This window comes from Adiantum capillus-veneris, chromosome 11, assembly GCF_014529385.1.
Source record: "Adiantum capillus-veneris isolate H3 chromosome 11, ASM1452938v2, whole genome shotgun sequence".
NCBI classification, from domain to species: domain Eukaryota; kingdom Viridiplantae; phylum Streptophyta; class Polypodiopsida; order Polypodiales; family Pteridaceae; genus Adiantum; species Adiantum capillus-veneris.
Window position 1 is genome coordinate 49,279,685 of NC_140941.1, and position 14,444 is coordinate 49,294,128.

Here is a 14,444-nt window from a genome sequence, read left to right on the forward strand (position 1 = left end):
GCCATCAATACTTTTCTTGCAATTAATTCCCCTGCAAAATGGCCTCCACAAGGCTCATCATGTAATGCCTTTAAAACTTGATAAATCGCATCCTCTCTTAAGCATCGTCTACAGATTTTTTCACGAGGAAAATAACGATACAAGAAACCCTCCATCAATGAATAATGACAAGCTTGAAGGAGTAGTTTCTTCTTTTCATGCTTAGTCTCTTTATGAGGATATTCAGACGTGCTAAGAAAGTTAGCTATGTCGGCATACCAAGGTAACTAACTTTTGACCAGAAACAGGTTAGCATCAGGTAAGTCATCATCAAATCCCCTCTCTACATCATCAGTAAGTAGTCTAGAAAGATGATCAGCTAACACATGTGACTTGCCTGGTCGTACAACTACCTCAAAGTCAAACTCTTGTAAAAGTAACATCCATCGGATCACTCTTCCAGAAATCTCTGGTTTATTTAACAAGTATTTCAATGCGGCATGATCCACATAAAATACAAATGATTTCCCAAAAGAAAATGTCAAAATTTATCAATAGAGAAAACCATAGACATGCATTCTTTTTCAGTTGTAGTGTAATTATGCTCAGGGTAACTTAAGACCCTACTAGCATAATAGATTGGATGATCAACTTTCTTATCATCGGCCTGACACAACACACTCCCAACTGCTGTATGTGATGCATCAGCGTGGATATGAAATTATTTTGTCCAATTAGGACTCACTAGAATTGACGCTTTTATCAACCGGTCTTTAATGTCTTCAAATGCAACTTGACATTTGTCAGTCCACACATAACCTATATCCTTTTTAAGAAAATTTGTCAGAGGTCCCACAATTGAAGCAAAGTTCAAAATGAACCTCCTATAGTAATTTACATGCCCTAGAAATCCTCGCAGTTGACAAAGATTTTGAGATACTGGCAAATCTTTGATTTTACTAAGCTTACTCTCATCAACCGTAATGCCATCCCGAGAGACAACATGACCTAATAGTATCCCTTTGGTTATCCCAAAGCCACACTTCTCAGGGTTTAAAGAAATGCCCATTTAAATGATCAGTTCAAACACTAAGGCCAACTTTTCAGGCATATCCTCTTCAGTTCCTTGCACTGAAAAATCATTTAGAAAATCTCCATCCAGTTTTGCAGGAAATTATGATAAGCTACAGTCATAACATGTTGGAATGTGGTCGGGGCATTACATAGCCCAAATGCCATAACTCGATAAGAAAATGTTCCCCATTCAGTAGTAAAAGTAGTTTCTGACTGATCATCTTTATGTATTTGAATTTGATTATAGCCACTGAATGCATCCATAAAGGAATAAAGGGCATACCCGGCAACACGATCTAAAACTTGATCGGTAAAGGGCAAAGGGAAATGATCTTTATTAGTTTTCCCATTGAGTTTTCTATAATCTACACAAATACGGATTTCTTATTTTTCTTGGGTACTACCATAATTGCGGAAACCCAATCACTATAAGAAACCGCATAAATAAATCCCACCTCCAAGAGTTTCATTATTTCTGCCTTAACCAATTCAGCATAAACAGGATTGGTGCGATGCTGACGTTGACAAATCGGTCGAGCCCTAGGTTCTAAATCGATATAGTGTTGACATAGCTCATGCTTGACTCCTCGTAGGTCTTTATACAACCATGCAAAAGCATGTTGATACTTTGTAAGTACTTCTTTGAAACTCTCCAACACTTCTCCTTTTAATTGGCTTCCCAATGTCAAAAACTTTCCTTCTGAGACTTCCCATTGAACAGTTAAATTATCTTTCGATAATACAAAGTAAGATTGTGTACATGGCATAGCCCTGATTAGAGGATGTTTGTCCTCCTTATAAACAACATTTTCAAGTAAGTTGTGTTTATTTATAAGAGATTCCTGACTCTTCCTTTTTAGTCTCCGTATCACTCACAACAACCACAGATTGTGTCCCACAATAGGGTACAATCATAGTTTCACTACTCGTTGTTGAAAAGTCCTCAATATTTACCATATAGGTATCAAGTGTTAGTTCATTCATAAAAGAGCCCTTCGTTTGGAATATAGGGACATCAGTAATCCCATATTCTTCTAATTGTTCTTCCATGTCTTCTTGTTTATAATAATCTTCCCATTGCTTCAATAATTCTTTGCTATGCTTAGCCTCTAAAATAGCATGCCCTTTTTCTTTTTCTAGTCTGGCCATCCTTTAATGTGCACCTCAGCCATAAATTTGTCTCCTAACTCATGCTCTTTTAATAATTGTTCCCAAATATAGTTTAATTCTACTAATGCACTGGATTTTCCTTCAGGCTTATCAATATCCTCTAAGTCATCCTCCAGGGTTATATTAAAACAATTTGTCAAACACTCATCTGAGATGGACATCCATTGTGCAATGTCCTTACCAAAATCATAACCCGAAGAATAATGAACTTCGTATTCACCCATTCCTAGGTGACGGGCATAATTACCAACACTCTCTGGTGTGGAGATTGTCCTAGTGGAATCATCCTCTATCCGCATATGGTAACCATTGTGCAAAAATCGAGAGTATTTTTACGTATCTAATGAGAAGTGTTGTTTAACTGCTTCTTCATCCTCTGATTTATCACCACTATAATTTGTGTTGTCTTCCATTTCTGACACAGTCCACTTTTTATACTCCCTCAAAAACTCCTTAGAGACAACTCGCAATTCTACTCTATCATCGCGAGGACCAATAGTGATCACACCTTTATGCCAACTTTGCACACACCTAGCTTGCACAAGCCAAGGTCTTCCTAACAATATTGGGAAAGAGGCCCCATACTAATGTGGTCGGACTATCAAGTAACTCACATGAAACTCAAGTCCTGCCACTATAGTCTTGACCCCTTGTAAAATCCCTAAAGGTTTTACATGTCGTTGATCAGCCAAGCATAGAATAATGTTCATAGGCTCCACTTGTTTCAATCCTGCAATTTCTCAACCTCTACTAAATTGGCAGAGGTACTAGGACCCTCATTGACCTTCTATTTCCCTTTGTCATTTTCCAATGAAGCTACCCGTTTTGGGCATAGATCTTCATAATGACCCTCCTCGCTACAGATTCGACATAACGGTATATAGTCTTGATTTTTACGAGGATTGGGTCAATAAGGAGCTATATGTCCTTCGTGTTGACAGTTATAACATACCACATGGCTAGATGGCCCCATATTTGGGTTAGTGTATCGGAAATTATTTCGTCTAAACGGAGGTCTATATGGAGAATTTCTCTTCATTTGTACTTGTAACCTTGGCGTAGGTGGTATCCCCTGTGTGGGTAACCCTTGCCTTTGTTGTTGTAACTGCTGCTGATATGTCTCAGGCAATCCCCTTTGCATAAAAGGTTGTGGTGGTGGACCTATCTCATAAGCCGTATTGCTCCTATCCATAAAGTTATAATTAGTTTCCATAGCCCTTGCTTGACGACGTTCATACGCTTGCTTTACAAAGCAGTTTTCTCCCGGGGGGTTCACCTTACATAGTATGTAACCTATCACGTGAGTTCAACAGAAGGGTATTTAAATCCCTTAAAACTTACAGAAATAAACTTACATAAGGATATGTTTTTTACAAATCTCAAAAAAATTTACAGAATTTAAAAGAAAAGTGTTCATTATATTTCCTAGAAAATTTACAGAATAGGGATTTTAGAAAAAGAGCCTGAACACATGTGATATAGTGGTCTTAAATATAGTGAACCCCCCGGGAGTTTTCTTCCACATGATTGTTTTTTAGACAAAAGGTACAAAACAATGTACGTACTTGGTCTGGCACTACCCTTGATGCAGTTGGACATTCAGTTGGCACTCATAGACGGGCCTGCTGCTTGTTGAGCTATAGCATATCCTTCTTCTTTTTGAGGTCTTAAGGCACTCAAAATTTCTTCTTTTAATTTTCAACTATGACTGTCATCAATTGGACTACCATCTCTTGTGGTGGTGGTGTACTAGTCTGCAGCATGTATGCTGGAGTTGTCATGTATGAATTTGGAGTATAATAAGGATTTTGATTTGTATTTACCACCACTTGTGGTGGTGTAACTCCATAACCAGATACAGGCTCTTGAGTTCGTGGAATTGGTATAGTGGGAGAAGTAACCATACTAGGTCCACTAAACAATTCTCTTCTCCTCCGTTGGCTTAATTGCACCTCTTCCTAGTTTCTAGCTTCTTGTTTAGCAGCTGTTAAGTCTGCCGGTTTTCTTAAACTCACATATTGTTGAGCGTTCGGATCTTGCAAGCCATCTACAAGCCTTTGCTTTTGAGTATCCATATTTCCGATCTTTTGTACTATTGTCTCCATCCTTTGGGTGCCGTATTTCCCATTTCGTACTATTTTCTCCATCCTTTGGATGTAATGGTCAATGCTTTCGTTGATCCGCTACTGAATATAGTCTAACTGTTGGGAGAGTCTAACTGGGAGTCCATGACGGAGAAACTTCACTAAAAATGTTGTTGTCAGAAGCCATTTACAAGCCTTTTCTTTTGAGTATCCGTATTTCCCATCTTTCGTACTATTGTCTCCATCCTTTGGGTTCCGTATTTCCCATCTTTCGTACTATTTTCTCCATCCTTTGGATGTAAGGGTCAATGCTTTCGTTGATCCGCTGCTGAATATAGTCTAACTGTTGAGCGAGTCTATCTTGGAATCCCTGACAGCGAAACTTCACCAAAAAATGTTGTTGTCAGCTCAGGGTAAGTAGCCCTATTCACTGTTGGTACATTACCATACCAACTAGCAGCTTCATCCTTAAAGGTAGCTGGGAAAATATGTAGTTTTTACTCATTATCTACAATTCTGTTTGCTACACATGTTACTTTAAATTTTTTAAGATGAGCATCAAGGTCTTCATCCCAGAGCCCTACAAACTATGTAAAGTCGGCCAATCGTATCGTACCTCGTGCTACTGGCACTGCCATTTGATTTAATGGATTTTCAAAGTGTGTTTCTTCCCAAAAATTTAGTACTCGTGGTCTGGGTAGAGCAAATAAATTTCTTAACCACAAGTCACGACACTGGTCTAAGTTAAACCGTTGGTCAACTATTTCTCTCACTGGCATGGGTTGGCCCACTAGTCTACCTTCTCTTAATCCCTCAATAAGAACTCCTGGTACTTGTTCTAAAAGTAACGCATTAACGCGCTTGGGTTGATTGGCAAGATCTTGAGCAATTATCTCTTCTCTCCTCTTTTTACGTGCTTCTCTAGCCCTATTTTGGTCTCCTCTTCTATTAGAATCTACTCTCACTCAAACGATGCACACAATCGTGTAGCCCCTATTGATACTAATCCTTCAATGTAGCGTATACCACTGCTAGGATTTCACGCTCAATCTTTATATTATCCTCTCCAGTCTCTCTAAGCGACTTTAGTAACTGGTTTACTAAGGGTTGTAAAAGAGGTTTTATTTTGCTCCTATGTGCTACTTTAACAGTAATGTATCTTAGATATTTTCTCTTTACTGTTACCGTTGAACTTGTGTTTCCAATCACACAATGTGGATGTGGAACACGACAACAGTAATGACAACAAGTCCTCCTTCTACTCTCTATTTGTAGTTGACTTAGTGACCCTACAGAGTTAGTTGACACAATGTTTTGGGGCTCGAAATCCCAATTTTTATACTCCTGGAGCCACTCAACGTTAGGCCGTAGTTTTCCAAGCATACTTTATAGCTACTTGCTTCTACAAAAGCCACTTAGACACATCTTTTTCTTCTAGCTCTAGGATGTCTCTATGCTCTTTAATCATGTAAGGGTCCAAATCTCTAGGAACCCTGCTCTCTAATGCGAAGTACTTCCAAAAATCGCTAAATGCTAGCGGCCTTTCTTTTGGAATCAAATACCTTTCAAAATGGTATCCCCCACCTGAATCAAATGCTATTGTCTTATAGTATATCACATCCACTAATTTCCAGTGGGCGATTAGTTGGATTGCTGCGTATGTATCTACATGCGTTAAGGGTTTTTGCACAGGATCACTAGGGGTGTTAACGATTATTTTTGATGTCTCTAACTGTTGAGCATCTATGTCTAGGGCCCTTTCTGTTCAGTTTACTCGTGCACACACTCTCCTTCTTCCCCTAATGCACTACAAATCCAACCTATGTATAGGCCTTTATAAGTGTATTGAACTGCGCTCGTGGCTTTTAAAAGCTTGTCTAAAATTTTCCACTTAATGAGATCAGGCAAATTGCTGACCCATTTTAATGACATAGGATTCTTGACTACAGTCGTATTACTTTGAGTATGGAAACTCAACTTATTGAGATTTGATTGACTCTCCCTATCAATTGGAAAGTCCTAAGTGTCCACGGACACTTGTGTACTATATTTGACCTGATTGTCGCTCACACAAAACAACCACCACTATTTAAGTCCAAGGACCCCGCGGGAATGTTTACGTGTGCTCTCGCTCACTAACTTAGACTAAACAGCTCTATATCTCACTCTAGGTCTCTAGGTCAATCCAGGGAAAGATCAGCATGCAAAGTCTATGCACCGGGGTACCCCATAGCTAAAGTAGTTAGCAAAACTCCCGGCGGACGCACCAAATGAACGCTGCCTTCCAAGTCTTCTTAATGACATTCAATTAAAGCAACAATCCCCTAACTAACCTAAAGATGCACTGATTTGCCTTTCATTTGATACTTTCAAACCCATTTTAGCAATTTTACTAATAGGTGTTTGTATTTTAGTTAATCTGCTAAATTTTCGTAGTCCAACAATGCCTGGTTTATATCAATTTCCTACTTATATGTTCTTGAATCTACTAAAACTAACAGTAAAACACACAATAATGCATTTCAAATTTCATTGCTACAAACATTTCTTTCTTACCACCACTAATCACTTATTTTCAACGACACTTCTTTATCACAACCACAGATCCCATATTCATTCTCAAATTGATATATAAGCTTAACAAATAATAAGATCTTGTTATTTTGCACAATCAAATTGACTCTCAATTGCCCATACACTCACTTTTTGACACCTAGAATAATTGAATATTGAAATAATTGCATTCAAAATGATTTATTTTTTACCATTTGTTCCCTTCTTTCCATCCCAATGCTTCTAGTATGGAAGATTATCTAATAGACACTCACAATGATGCAGTGAAATGATTTGAGTAAACTATTCAAGAATACACAGTCATATTTTCCAGTTTTTATGCTTTAATTTCCTATCTTTTCTCTCTCTAGAAATTTTTGTAGCAATTTTTCTCTGCACACACACTAAGTTTCAGCATACATGTGATTTATTTGACATACACACAGTCATACACACTCATAATCATTGTTTTTCAATCCTATTCTCCCTATTTCTAATCCTTTTTCACTCAAACAGTGATATACCATCCCCATGATTCAATTTAACAGTAATGAGTTTCCATTTTTTTATGATTTCAATAAAAGACATTTAGATAAGGAGTCTTTCTCTAAATTATGTTTGTAATTCACTGTAGCATGCAAAATAATAACAAATTGCAATTTAGCATACCTTTTCAATGGTCTTTTTCTTCCAATTGATTTCCCTCTCTCCTCTATTGGCAAGGATGCTGACAGCAATTCTTCTTCTCTCTCTCGCTTTTCTGCTTCTCGCTCTCTCTCTCTCTCTCTCTCTCTCTCTCTCTCTCTCTCTCTCTCTCTCTCTCTCTCTCTCTCTCTCTCAAATTCTTGAATTCTCTTCTCTCAAATTTTCACACACACTCACCCTCTAGAGAACAGTGTTCTGCTTCTCTCTCAATCACTCATTCTTTCCCTCTTCCTCTCTTCAATTCTTACTCTCTCTCTATTTCTTCTCTCCCGTTTTTCTTTCTCGTTTTTAATTTTCTCTCTCTTCTTAAGTTTTTCTACACACACACACACACACAGTGTAATACACACGCAATCAGCCCTAAATTAACACAAACAAAGTACCAAGCAAGGAAGAACATCAATAGATACACAGAGTCAAGCAATTTCTATTTTCGCATTCTTCTAATCTCTCTCTAACTCTCCAACTAACACTTTCCTGCTTCTCTCTCTATAATTCCTCATACACACAGTCATACTTTGAAGAAAAGGCTTACAATAATACACAAACACATTATCTATCATGCAGGAATGCACATAGTCAAGCAAGAAAGGAAGTAATTTTTGTTTTCTCTCTCTTGTTTCTCTCTCTAAATTTCCCACGTTTTTCTATTTCTCTCTCTATAATTCCTGCAACGCTACACTAATATGCAAGCAAGGAGACAAACACACACACACAATAATAACATTTTCTCTCTCTCCTACTCTCTCTTGCATGTAAATTGATAACGTTTTCTCTCTCTCTCTCTCTCTCTCTCTCTCTCTCTCTCTCTCTCTCTCTCTCTCTCTCTCTCTCTCTCTCTCTCTCTCTCTCTCTCTCTCTCTCTCCTAGCGCTACACTCACAGTCACACACACACTTACACACACTAGCAAGAAATGGCGCTTTCCCAACTGCCTCTCTAGGCTTGCAACTCCACACACTTCCAGGTGACCCCACTTCCAACTAACTGGTGTTGTTTCTCATCAGAAGTCAAAAAACGAAGTTTTTAATTAAACTTTTTATATGTTTCATAAACCTCATTCTCGCCTTTACTCTCAAATGAACTCGCTTCACCTCGAAGGAACAATCCTCTAAGGATTCAATCAACAATCTGTCTGGCATGTCCTGAACTCAATAAACTTCTTACCCATTCGTCGACATCATAAGTAAAATCACCGGACTTCTGAATCTAGACCGGCTAGTCTCGAACTCATGACTTTTCTCACTCGCTCACTTATACTCAGCAGATAATGACTCTCTCTCTTCCATTTACTCTCGTGTCCACCAAAATACTCCTCAAAAGGAAACATTTTAACGTTATAAGAATCATCATAAAAAAATTGAAAGATCAATTTCGACAAGTTTTAAGGTCAAAACCTCATCACTATCCTTTCACTCGGACTTGACAGACACAGTGACTCATTTATCCCGCCAGATTGGTCATAAAAAGAAGAATTTTCCTGTCATAAAACAACTATAATTAACCTTTAAAAAAATCCATTCCAACTAATCTTGAGCTCGCAACCCCATTGCGGTCACTAATACCTATGAAGTTTTGGAGTTTCTTTTGAACCAAGCTTAAAATCTAGCGAGTATATGATCTTTTAGTCGGTTACACTTAGGCTAGGAACTCATTTAAAAGTGATAATTTCCTATTAAACTGAGACTGGAATGCCTAATGGCCATGGTTTGAATTTAAAGTCGCTAACCTAACTATCAGCAAACTCCCTAAAACTGACTCCAGTCATCAAGTGATTAACTACTTTAGGTAAAAACGTATCATCTTGCAGTTATAAAAGCTGACAAAACTTAGCACTAATTCATTCATTACGGCAATCATTAACATGCTAATGCACCTAACATGCCCATGAAAATCCCCAAGTTACCCCAAATTTGGTACAAAAAGTAAAAATATCTCGAGGTCTACAGTTTGACTGGAATTAGATGAGCTACCTTAGAGAGCTTATCTACTGGAACAAAAATAGAATCATAGTTTCCCGTTGTCTTTGGAAGACTTGTCACAAAGTCCATCTCAGACATTCCCACTTCATCTGAGGAATATCTAGGGGCTGAAGCTTTCTAGGTAGTAAAGAAGAACATCTGCTAAGGTATAATCAGTTTATTGTTCCCTCAGGTTCTGAGCTTGAATCTCTTGCAGAAGAGGTCTAAAATAGGGGTCTACCTGAATTTTTTGTTGAACTTCCTCGGGTGAAGAAGAGCGAAGGAGTGAATTAGTCAGCGTTGATGAGGACAAGACTGTTGGTCAAGAGGTCTTTGAATCTATTGAAGGCAGCATCTCTCCCCAACAAAAAAAGAAAGAGTTGTCCTCAACTCGAATAAAATATGTAATTGATGAAGCTTCTTGGATACGTCTTGCAACTTAACTTCTTATTAATGCTTTCAACTTGACTTCTCTCTTACACTTATTCATTCCCAAAAATCTGCTAATATAATATTGGAGTCATGGGAAATATTTCTTAATAAGCTATCTTCTTGAATAAGTCATCGCGTTTGTGGCTTCTTCGATACGCTACTTCCTCTTTATAAGCTACTGGTAATCCCTTCTTTATCAGCACTTGTTATCCCCTTATTTTTGCGATCTTCACTCGTTGTAATTTAGTCATTTTCTTATCTGATGGCGTCTTGGCAAGAAGACTTGGTTCTTCCTGTATGCATCTCTCACTTGCAGAGTGCAGATGAGGCATTTAAAAGACATTTCTTAGAAGGATACAAAGATCTCCTCTTTCCTCAGCCAAATTCTTGTGTCGGCCAGACGATATGGAAGATATGGAGACATCTCACAAGAGTGACTCTCTGGGGTAGAGACCATTTCCGCAACAATACCCGACTTGCTATGGTTATAGAGGCTCTAAAACTTGATCCTCGATACTACTGCGTCAAAAGGACATAAGATCTTGGGATCTCGGCAAGGTTGTTCTTGCTTGTGCAGTTTATTCCCCATTCCAAGATTTACCTCCATGCCATCTGGAGTCTTCCTCTTAGTGGTCCTTTTCTTTTCTTAGCTCTTACCCGAGAAATTGCTCAAGCTATTTCTCGTAGAAGCATTCTAGAGGGTGAGCGTCTTATTATATGTTGTGCTTGCGATACTTGGTTATGTGACCATATATTAGAGGATCTTGATGAACTATAAATTTTCTTGCCTCTCTTGTAATTACTCCCTGCCTCCCTTGTAATCCTTTTTTGCTTTAATTAAAGAAATAACCCTTTTTTAAAAAAAATTGAGTATTGTTCGTACTTCCTTGTTTTGAAATGTTAATCTCTCCTCTTTAATTAAATTCTTAAGGACATCTCTATTTAGTGCTTTTTTTAAAAAGAAAAAAATTAAGCAAAGGGTCTTCTGTCTATGATAGTTTTGAGTAAAGATTCCAACTTTGAGTTCTTGGCTAACTCATAAGTTTGTTTTCTTATTCTTCTTCGTAGTTTTAAATGTCTGCAATATTTATGAGCTTATCTATTGCACTTTCCCATCTTGATTTCTTGTGAGTTTTTAAGCATGTCTCATTTACTGCCTTTTCTATTTGTCAAATGCACAGCAATAACTTCTCATTGCACTTTAAGAAATTGAAAGTAGAAGGTTGGATTGATCTTCTTTTTTAAAAAATTACAACATCACGAGCTTACATATAATCGGAAAATTGTATTCATTTTATAACGAAAACATCAAGAGCTTACATATCGCAGAGGGATAGTAACGCTAAAAGAGAAGTGGTCACAACGTGTGTTGGATAGTTTTTCTTGGGGATCATAAGCCCTCAAGGTTCATAGGCTGAGTAAACTTCTTGTTGTAGAGTCCCTCCTATCTATAGGGGACATGACATCCACTACTGGAACTTTAGAAACCTTATCAAAAATTTGGAAGCTTCAAAACAAGTTCAATGGTTTTCTAAGACATTGTCATAGATATTTTTTTTGATCTTTTTGGCTTCTGAATAAACCAAATGTCATCCGCGAAGACCAAAACAAATACCTCTAACTTCTTCGTGAAGAGATCTGTCATCATGTGGTTAAAGTTAGCAAGGGTGTTAGCTCGACCAAAGGGCCTAGCTGTAAAATTATAATACCCAAACTTGGTGTTGAAGGCGATCTTGGGAATGTCTCCCTCCTTGATCCTAACCTGGTAGTAACATGACCTAAGATCTATCTTGGAATAAATTGAGGCTAGGTGAGGAGTAGCATCAACAGTGGTGGTTTTAGGTATAAAGGTTACTGGAACTTGAAGTGACACTTGCTCTGAAGGGTTTACAGGTCTTTCAAGGCCAGTTATCAGCACAACAGTAGGGGCAACTCGTTCTCTCAGCTTTCAATAGGTGGCATGGTTACTATCTGCAATATCATATTCTTTATTTAGAAAGAGAGATTAGCACAATTCTGAGACAGAATTATAGCTTGGATAAATAAACATCTTTTCATGAGGCAAATTAGATGCTATAAGTAGAAGTTTACTTTAAAAATCAGGAAATAAGATTGGACCATACCATATCTCTTTGGTCCCAATCCCAGCTTTCTCTCATCATTGCAATCCGTAAATTATTCAATAGTTGTATTGTTAGCAGCAAGCTAATGCAGACACCATTTTTCAGAGTTCTCCTTGTAAAACAATTATTATTTTGATAAATCGAAAATATTGTAACTCCTATTTTCTTGTTAAAATTTGTAATTAATGAGCCAGGGCTACAAGATTCCAGATTGTATAAACCAATCAATTCCCAGCTTTGGTAGAACTCCAGATTATTAGTTTTGACCACTCAAAAACCTTGGCTAAGGTATAAAAGCTAATTTTTGTAAGTTTTTTATAAGAAATACACAGCGTGAGCTAACGGCGCTCATTTCTCTTCTTCTCATGCTTCCTACTCCCTCTCTGGTTGTCACATTGTGAATGCGTTTGTTGCATTGCAACCACAAGTAAGAGCTCTACGCATTGACGTAAGCCATTCACAGTATTTCGTAGCTTTTGGCATCGTGGACCCGCATCCTAATCTCATCATAACTAAGAATTTATAATTTCAAATCAAAAACTAAGCATAGGCGTGGTATTGGGGCATCATTGCTAAGCATTTAGATGCATTCTGGGTCGAAAACGAGTAGGTCAAAAATCCAATGCTGTTAATAATTGTGATTTTGGAACTTGACCTAAAGTGGGATTTGAGGCCATAGGAATGTGTGCTTAGGCCTTATAAAATTGTCCTAGAAGTTTCGTTACGTTTGGATATCGTTTGATGCTGTAACGGATGTGAATTGTTTGTCAATGAGCGATTGGCTTTTGGTGATTTCAGTCACTTGAGTGTAGCTTGAGCTAGATGTGAGTTGTTAGTTGTTTTCCGAGAGATTGAAAACCTCTTGTAGCCTCTATGCACTAGTCGAGTCAGCTTCGTCCCATGGTTTGACAAATTAATCGTGGTTCTCGCTAATAATGCAATAAGATAGGATAGTGAGGTTAGACATGCATCCCACATTTGGCACCGCTGTTGAGGATCGAAAAGACCTAAACTAGGGAAAAACACGAGTGTCTTGTGTAGTTGTCCTTTAACTTCCTCTAGGTTTGCCTAGAGTTCAAAACTTTCTTTTAAAAACCGCATAGCTTAAGATGGTCGTCTTTTGCTGTGTAGAGGTACCTTGGAAGTAATCGTACTTGCTGAGTACCTTTAGGACTGTAGGATTGTAGATTTAGATTAGGATTTGGAGAATGATTGGTAGACGAGACAAGTCTTAAGATCAAGACTCTAGAAAACATAAAAAAACACAAGAAAATGAGTGTTTGTGGACACTTTCCACAACCCCATGAGAAACTACGAGTAGGGTAAGTAGGATCCGAGGTGGATTTCAGAACATTTCTCTCTCTGAAAGAATCAAGCGTGAGTTGTTATGTAAAGTTGCAGAATTTCAGGTTACGACTAGAAATAGCTTGAAAAGACTCGGATTCACTCAATCCGACTAGAGAGTAAGCCTAAGAGTTGTCCAAACCAGTGGGTAAGCTCAAAGACACTTCGAGGTAAAAATTTCAAGAAGTTGACCAAAACTCAAATTATTTACTTTTTCTTGACCTTTTAGGCCAAAGTAAGTTTTGACTTGATTTATAGGCTTAAAAAACATCATAAAAAGACTGTCTTTGAGAAAATTGCAAAAAAGTGCTCATTTCAAGCCTCAAGTTAATAATCGCGATTATTAACTTTCTGCTATAAATTGGTAAAGGTTCATACCATTGACTCATTGCATGTGTACAAACAACTTTTGTAAAGGTCCAAAAGATTTGGATCACTAAACTGTCAAAAAACAGGATAAAAACTAAAGTTTGTACTGATTTTTTGAATCTTGCTTATAAATTGGAAAACAATTTATCCAAACTTGTTGAAACTTGATCCATAGGCTTATATTGATGTGATAAACAAGTGTACATACTCAGTTGACCAAAAATTTACAAAAAAATTGTCAAATGTAAATAATCGCGATTAATTACATCTGCCCTTTTTTGAGCTTTTTTGACCAAGTTGGCATACCACTAGCTTTACCATGTTGTAATAAGCCCACAAACCAAATTTGGTAAGATTTGAATCACTGGATTGAAAATTGTGACTAAAAGTGCAAAGCTAGTCTGCGAACAGATAATTGATGACCATTTGACCAAGAATTACCCAAACTTGATGAAAATTGGCTAGTGACCTTAACTTAACTGCTTAACAGATCTGTGTCAAAGTTGGGGCGAAAATTTACAAAAATTTGTCAGGAGTAAATAATCACAGTTATTTACATCTGCTTCAAAACTTGATGATCTTGCAAATTTGAGTATACAACAAGGTCAAGCACATCAAGTAGACCCCACAAATCAGTTTTGGTGAAATTTG